The following is a 7,927-nucleotide window of genomic DNA, read 5'->3' as shown; positions in this document are numbered from 1 at the left end:
GGGTGGGAAAGGAAAGCGAATTGCTTCATTGGTCCAGCAAAACTTCTTCCGAATGAATAATGCTCTTGTCTCACTTCCCAGGCTGAGCAGTAATGCTGGGAAATGTAGTCCAACAACAAGAATCACAGCGGGCTTGTTCCTCACCACTCACACTCATTGCCAGTATGGTTTGGGCGGGGAAGACAACCTGCAAGCTATTTCAAACAAGAGTGCAGACGTTTGCCGGGAACTGCAACTAAAGGTTTAAATGGGACACTGTCAGCTTAAAAATGACACTTCTCTCTGAAAATGTCGTACCTATTAGTGCTGTGTGTTACACACAAGTGAAAGAGATTTTTTTTTTAAATCTACTTTTTCCATTTGTTTGCTTTATGTATTTAGCATCACAGAGTTTGTACATAGCTTCTCTGTTTCCTCTCCAGTCCATGGTTAGGGCTAGATCCACAAAGGTGACTTACACTCAGTGTTGGAACAACTAATTTTAGGTGCCCTGATGCCTGATGGAATCCACAGCCCTGAGTTAGGGATGCACAGGGAGAATTACGTGCCTAAGAATGGGATCCACAAAAGTCAGCAAAGCTGGGCAGGGAGCCACACAAACTAATGAACAGGAAATGCTGAGGAAAGGAGTGTTGCCTACATCCCATCTCCTCAAAGGGGTTTAGGTGCCTGTCTCTGGTTGGGATTCACAGCTGTGAACTCTCTCCTTAAGCTGGGTGCCTAAGCCCTTTCTTGCAAAAAAGAGGTAGTGCTGCTGCTATTGTTAATGTCCCCGGCTAGGAGGTGAGAGACATAGGTTTAAATCCTTTTGCCTGGTATGGAACAAGGATTTAAACTTTTGTCTTTCAATAGAGTATCCTAACCACTGGGCTCTGGGGTATTCCAGAATGGGGCTTTCTCAGTTGCTTCTGTTGAAATTGTTTGACTATGTATAAATAATTAGCATTCATTGGGCCAGAGAAAGCATGCAAATGATTCAATAGCCCAGTGTTTAGAACACACTGTTCAAGTTCCCCTTCCCCCTCCCCGTATATTTCATTAGTTACGTGCAGTGGAACAGCTTCAATAGGACTGAGAAAGACTTCATCTAGAACACCCCATAACCCAGTGGTTACAGCACTTGTACAAGAAGTGGGTTAAATACCATCCTGCAGAGGTGGTGTTTGAATCTGGTTTGGGTCTCCCATATCCTGGGTGAGGGTACAATCTGGGTACTCATATCCCCTCCCATATCCTGGGTACCCAGGGTACAATCTGGACCATTAAACAGCTGTGTCCCCTTAATTCTCTAGCTTCAGGTAGCTAATTCACTACTATGCTGTCAGGACATCCATTCCTGGCTGCCTCACACAGCCTTCAGCATGCAAATTCACTTCCAGCCAATATACATGAGCATTCTGACCAGTTACTCATTAATTACATTCAGGGCAAGATCCGCAAATTCTTAGTCCCAGCCTTGTTCCCCCAGAAATGTGTGTCTCGTACTGTCCAGCACACTACTGAACAATGCAAGCTCATAGAAAGTCCATCATTTCATCAAAGGAAAATGATAATATGCACCAGCCTTGTTATCTCAAATGGAGTTTCCCACACATTATAATCCAAACACACTGGTTAAGATAAAACAACAAGTTTATTAACTACAGAAAGATAGATTTTAAGTGATTACAAGTGATGCATAAAAATCAGGATTGGTTACAAAAGAAAATAAAGAAGTAAAACATAAGCTAATACCTTACTTAACAAGCTAAGTGAACTTAAAAGCAAAGGTTTAGTTTCATCATACGCTAGTGTAAATTTCATAGGCTGTGTCTTCTTTCAGCCTGGGACCACTCCCCCTTAGTTCAGTTCTTTGAGTGTCATTGATGTCATGAGCAGAAATATGGAAGGAGTAGAGGTGAAGTCAAGTGTTTTCCTCCCTCTTTATAATTCAGTCTGTAGTGCTAGAAACATCCTTGCTGAGTCATGTTGAGGTTTGAATCGTCCCTGTGATAAAATGTAAATTTCTTGTTTACGGCTCCCCTATTGCTGGAGAATGGCTGCTTAGGTAGGTGATGGGGGCCTGAGGTGCTAGTGCATCTTTGTCTCTGAGAACCTGGTTTGTGGGTGTTACCCGGAATTACATATTTCTGTAACAATCATACAGTAGAATATAACTTTGCATATAGTGTCACTATACATATTTTAATGGGATAATGGTATTCAGCAGATTATGAATTTTCAAACGATATCTCACAAGGCTTACTTAAAATTTATCATGGTCTAGTAAAAGTCAGGAGCATAAGCATATAGACTGCCACAATTGGATCACACATTTTAGTTTAAAAAGAGACCCTAGACATATTACTGAAACCAGTCCGGGTTCTTCTTCAAGTGCTTGCTCATGTCCATTCCCAATTCGATGTGTGTGCACCACATGCACTGGTGCTGGAAATTTCAAATATCTTTACACCACCCCTCCCTAGGATCGTTGATGGCAACAACTGCCAATGAGAGGAACAGGCAGGGCCAAATGAGTTCCACCCCGAAGAATAAGGAGGCCAAGAAACTAGATCTATTCAGGTGCAAGATTTATTCTACCACACGCCTACAGCTATGGGTATCTAACCAACAAACACTGCTGGGAAGATACCACTTCAATATCTGGCAGAAACTAGACAAATTTGCAGACTCCCTGGCGCAGTCCTCCAGACAAGAGTTCAAGGTGACCTTGGAGGAAGGAAAGGCAGTAGCTAGGGCCTCCCTCCAAGCAGCCTCTAATGCGGCAGATTCCACATCCAGGACTATGGCGTCGGCCGTATCGATGAGAAGGGCATCTTGGTTTCAATCATCTGGCCTTTCGTTGGAGGGCCAACAATCCATCCAGGACCTCCCCTTTGACGGTATAACCCTGTTCACAGAGCAGACAGCCTCTAGGCTGCATGGGATGAAGCACTTAAGGGCCACACTGCATTCCCTAGGACTGTACACTCCATCATCTGACAGGAGACATTTCAGACCCCAGCAACCACAGAGATATGGGAGGCAACCCCGAGGAGAGCCCTACAAAAGAAGAAATAGTGGTTACAAGAGACGCCAGGGCAACTTGTCATCTGCTGCTCCTCAGTCGGGCTCGAGCTGCCACCACCAAGGAGGCAAAGAGGCCTTTGGAAAGTGCACATGACAGCGACCTATCAGCCATCACCCGGGATCCAGCCTCCCTACTATTTTTTTCCTGCTTACTCCTTTCCTCTCTGCCTGGGCTACCATAACATCAAACCACTGAGTGCTAAATACAGTAGCTGCTGGACACACTCTTCAGTTCTAACTTCCATCCTCCCACCTTCCTTCCCCATCCCTCTTCAGGGACCCCTCCATGAGCAATTTCTTGTCCAGGAGGTGCACCCCCTCTTATAAGTGGGCACAGTGGAAGTGGTTCCTCGAGAACTAATGGGAAGAGGTTTTTATTCCTATTATTTTCTAATTCCGAAGGCAAAAGGAGGCTTGAGACCTATCCTAGACCTGAAAGGCCTCAACAGATATTTCAAGAAGTTGAAGTTTCGTATGGTCTCCCTAGCCACTATTATTCCATTGCTGGATCCAGGCGACAGGTATGCCACTCTCGCCTTAAAAGATGCCTATTTCCTTATCTCTATCTTCCCGGGACACAGGAGGTTCCTACGATTCGTGGTGGGGGCACACCACTATCAGTTCACAGTGCTCCCCTTTGGCCTTTCAATCACAGCATGTTGTTTAACAAATGCATGACAGTGGTTGTGGCCCATTTCAGACACCGGGGCATGCAGGTCTTCCCTTACCTGGACGATTGGCTTATCAGGGGCCGATCGAGAATGCAAGTCCAGCACAACATAGAGGTAGGCTGAAGCAGCTATCAAGCACTTGGCCTGCTAATAAACAAGCAGAAGTCAACACTCGTTCCAGTTCAGAGGATAGATTTTATTGGGGCGATCCTGGACTCTACATGAGCCAGAGCACTTCTACTGGAAGAAAGGTTCCTAGCAATGTTGGAGCTTATAGCCCGAATATCAGCCCACCCTCTCACCACTGTGAGGGTATGCCTCAGCCTGCTGGGACACATGTCAGCCTGTACTTATTTTGTACAGGACACCAGATTTCACCTCAGGCCTCTTCAAATGTGGCTGGTGATGATGTATTCCCCGTCCAAGCATAATCAGGGTATGATCTTCACGGTCCCTCCATGGGTACTAGCCTCCCTGTCATGGTGGACAAAACCGCAATATGTACTTACAGGGGTGCCCTTCGAGGCCCCGTGACTGATGTTATCGCTGGTTTCAGATGCCTCAGAACTAGGATGGGGAGCTCACCTTGGCTCCCTCAAGACCCTGGGCATCAGGACCACAGAGGAATGAGCATTACATATCAATATCAGAGAGCTCAGGGCAATTCATCTGTCCTGCATGGTGTTCCTACCTCAGCTCTTCAACAAGGTAGTCCAAGTACTCATGGACTACACAGCCTCAATGTACTATATCAACAGGTGAGGGGGGCCCAATTCCCAGGCATCTGTTGCGAGGCCTTATGTCTGTGGAACTTCTGTGTGTGTCACAACATTCACCTTGAAGTGGTGCATCTCCCTGGGGTCAGGAACGTGTTAGCAGAACGCCTCAGCAGGTCCTTCTGCTCTCACCATGAGTGGTCACTACACCTGGAGGTGGTCAATCTCATCTTCCAGAGGTGGGGCACTCCCTGGGTGGACCTCTTGTCCACCAGGGACAACAGGAAATGCAAGCAGTTCTGCTCTCGGAAGAGGCTCGACAATGGCTCACTGATCGATGCCTTTTTTCTGCGTTGGTTGAACGGTCTCAGGTACGCCTTCCCACCAATGCTGCTACACAAAGTCCTCATAAAAGTAAGAGACAAGTCATGGGTCATCCTGGTGGCCCCAGCATGGCCATGACAACATTGGTTTGGGATGTAGCTTGAGCTATTAGTAGCCTGCCTGTGGATGCTCCCGTTGCAGCTGGACTCCTCTCCCAGGATCATGGTCATCAGCTCCACCTGGACTTAGACTCCCTGCACCTGATCGCATAGATGCTCCATGGCTAAGCCGGGAAGAACAATCCTGCTCTACTCAGGTTCAGCAGATTCTGTTGGATAGCAGAAAACCTTTCACCAGAATGTCCTATCTGGCCAAGTGGAAGTGCTTCACCTGCTGGGTAGCTAATCACGATAGCTTTCCAACTAAGTCACCTATCCAGAAGATCTTGGACTACTTGCTTCATTTGAAACAAGGGTTAGCCTTTGTCATGTGGGCTGGCTTGAGTAGGGGGGCATTTAGTATATCGTGTGACATCAGTATGGCAGAATCATGATAATGCGTGTGAGATATATCATGTCAGGTACTGTTAGGGGGATATATCGTGCTGAGTAAGATAATAATACTCATGTTCATGTATTATAGGTGAAATGAAAGTTATGAATGTATTTGCTATTTGTGTATGTCCATTTGGGCTGGCTGGGACACACCCCAGACAGAGAGGCAGCAAGACAATAGCCTGCTGAATGGCCCATCAAGACACTCACAGATGGGAGGGGCCCAAGCACACCTGAAGAGTCATCAGAATCGGCTCATGTGACTCTGGACCTCAGGCACATCTGAAGAGTCACCAGGATTGGCCCATGTGACTCTGGACTCCAGTTTGGTTCTTGTGACTGCCCACAAGCCGCATGGCCGGGGGAGGGGGTTTATAAGATCAAACCACGGAATCCATTTAGTCTTTGCTCCTGTCCAGTCTGCAGACACACACCTACCTCTGGATCAATTCATCTTGCAACTGAACTGAAGGACCTAGACCCATCCAGGTACTAGATGTGAACCAGAGGGAACTACACAAGTCTGCAACTCCACATTTCTTCCAGAAACCCGATGTATATGGACTTTTAATCATTTGTATACCTGTGATTTACTTTAATCCTTTAACATTTCTCTTATGGTTTCTTTCTTTCTTTGTACAATAAACCTTTAGTTTTAGTTATTAAAGGATTGGCTGGCAGAGTGATATTTTAGGTAAGATCCAAACTTATATTGATTTGGTACTGTGGCTGACCCCTTGGGGTCAGAGGGAACCTTTGTAGTAAAGCGCATAGAGTTTAAGTAACTGGTCTCTTTACTGGACCTAGTGCTGATTTGGGAGCCAGGAACTGGAATGCAATAAAAGAGGCTGTGGGCATTTGTGGACTGGCTTCTTGATACCCAGTGTGGGGAAATCAGAAGTAGTTCATGGCTGGTTGGGAAGCCAGGCTTCAGTGTCACCCACCAGCGCTGGAAGAATCTGCTCTCCTTTTACAGCCTGCCCTGATCTTGACATTCTCAGGTGGCTACCCTGGGCACAGATGGGTCACAGCCGTCTCATCGATTAAAGTGCATCTAGCAACCATATCTGCCTTTCACTCTCCTGTACGGGGCAAAACCATCTTTTTGCATGAGATGACGGCCAGATTCCTCAAGGGCCTGGAAAGGCTCTTCCCACCAATACGGGACTCAGCTCCCTAATGGGATCTGAATCTGGTTCTCTCCAGGATCACTGGGCCATAATTTGAGACCTTAGCTTCATGTTCCCTTATGTACTTGTCCTGGAAGGTAGCATTCCCGGTAGCCATTGTTACACTGGCTGGATCAGGGGGGCCCTTGAGGTGTCTTCAGGAGCCCTGATTACTCCCTTCTACACCAGTCTGGCGTTGGGGGTGTCACGCTGGCTGGATTGGGGGGGAGCATTTAGTATATTGTTTGACATCAGTATGTCAAAATCGTAGTAATTCATGTAAGATATGCCATGTCAGGTACTGTTAGAAAGGCTATAATGTGCTAAGTAAGATGATAATGTTTATGTTCATGTGTTACGTGTAATGGAAGTTATGGATATGGTTGAAATATCTGTATTTCAAATTGTGCTGTATGGGACACACCCCAGGCAGGATGGCTGCAGAACAATAGCCTGCTTAATGGCCCAGATGCAAGGGCCCAGGGGGAAAAGCCAGGGATACACCAGATGAGTCATCAGGACTTGCTCATGTGACTCTGAATTCCATTTTAGTTCCTGTAAAATCCCTCAAGCAGCATGGCAAGAACAGAGGGTATATAAAGCAAAGCCTGGAGAATCCATTTTGTCGTCGTTCCTGTTCAGCTTTCAGCACCTATCTACCTCTGGATCAAGCCATCTGCAACTGAAGCCATGCAACAAAGGACTGAGACACATCCAATTATTGGATGTATTCCAGAGGGACTATGCAAGCCTACAAACTCCACAATTCTTCTAGAAACCTGATGTATATGGACTTTCAAATCATTTGTATGTATCTGATTGCTTTAGTCCTTTAACATTTCTCTTATAGTTTCTTTCTTTCTTTTTATAATAAACCTTTAGTTTTAGTTACTAAAGGATTGGCTGGCAGCGTGGTATTTTGGGTAAGATCTAAACTTATATTGATCTGGTACTGTGGCTGACCCTTTGGGGTCAGAGGGAACCTTTTAGTAAAGAGCACAGAGTTTAAATAACTGGTCTCTTTACTGGACCTAGTGGCTGATTGGGAGCCGGAGACTGGAATGCAGTAAAGGGGGTTATGTGTATTTCTATACTGGCTTCTTGATAACCAGTGTGGGGAATCAAAAGCACAGTTTGTGGCTGGTTGGGAAGTTCAGCTTCAGTGCCATCCACCAGTGCTGGGAGAACCTGCTCTCCCTTTTATAGACTGCCCTGACCTTGGCATTTTCAGGTGGCTGCCCTAGACACGGAAGGGTCACAGCCATTACATTGGCAAGGCAGGTCTCAGAGAATAAGGCTTTGACCTCAGAGATCCCCTATGCAATTTTTACAAGGACACAATTCAACTACATCCTTATCCAGCATTTCTGTCTAAGGTGAATTCCCACTTCCATGTCAACCAAGACATCTTTCTGCTGAGGAGA

The sequence above is a fragment of the Emydura macquarii genome, unplaced genomic scaffold (genome assembly GCF_026122565.2).
Source record: "Emydura macquarii macquarii isolate MOO-44397 ecotype Brisbane River unplaced genomic scaffold, CSIRO-AGI_Emac_v2 contig_3671, whole genome shotgun sequence".
NCBI classification, from domain to species: Eukaryota; Metazoa; Chordata; order Testudines; family Chelidae; genus Emydura; species Emydura macquarii.
Note: the sequence above shows the minus strand (reverse complement) of the source record.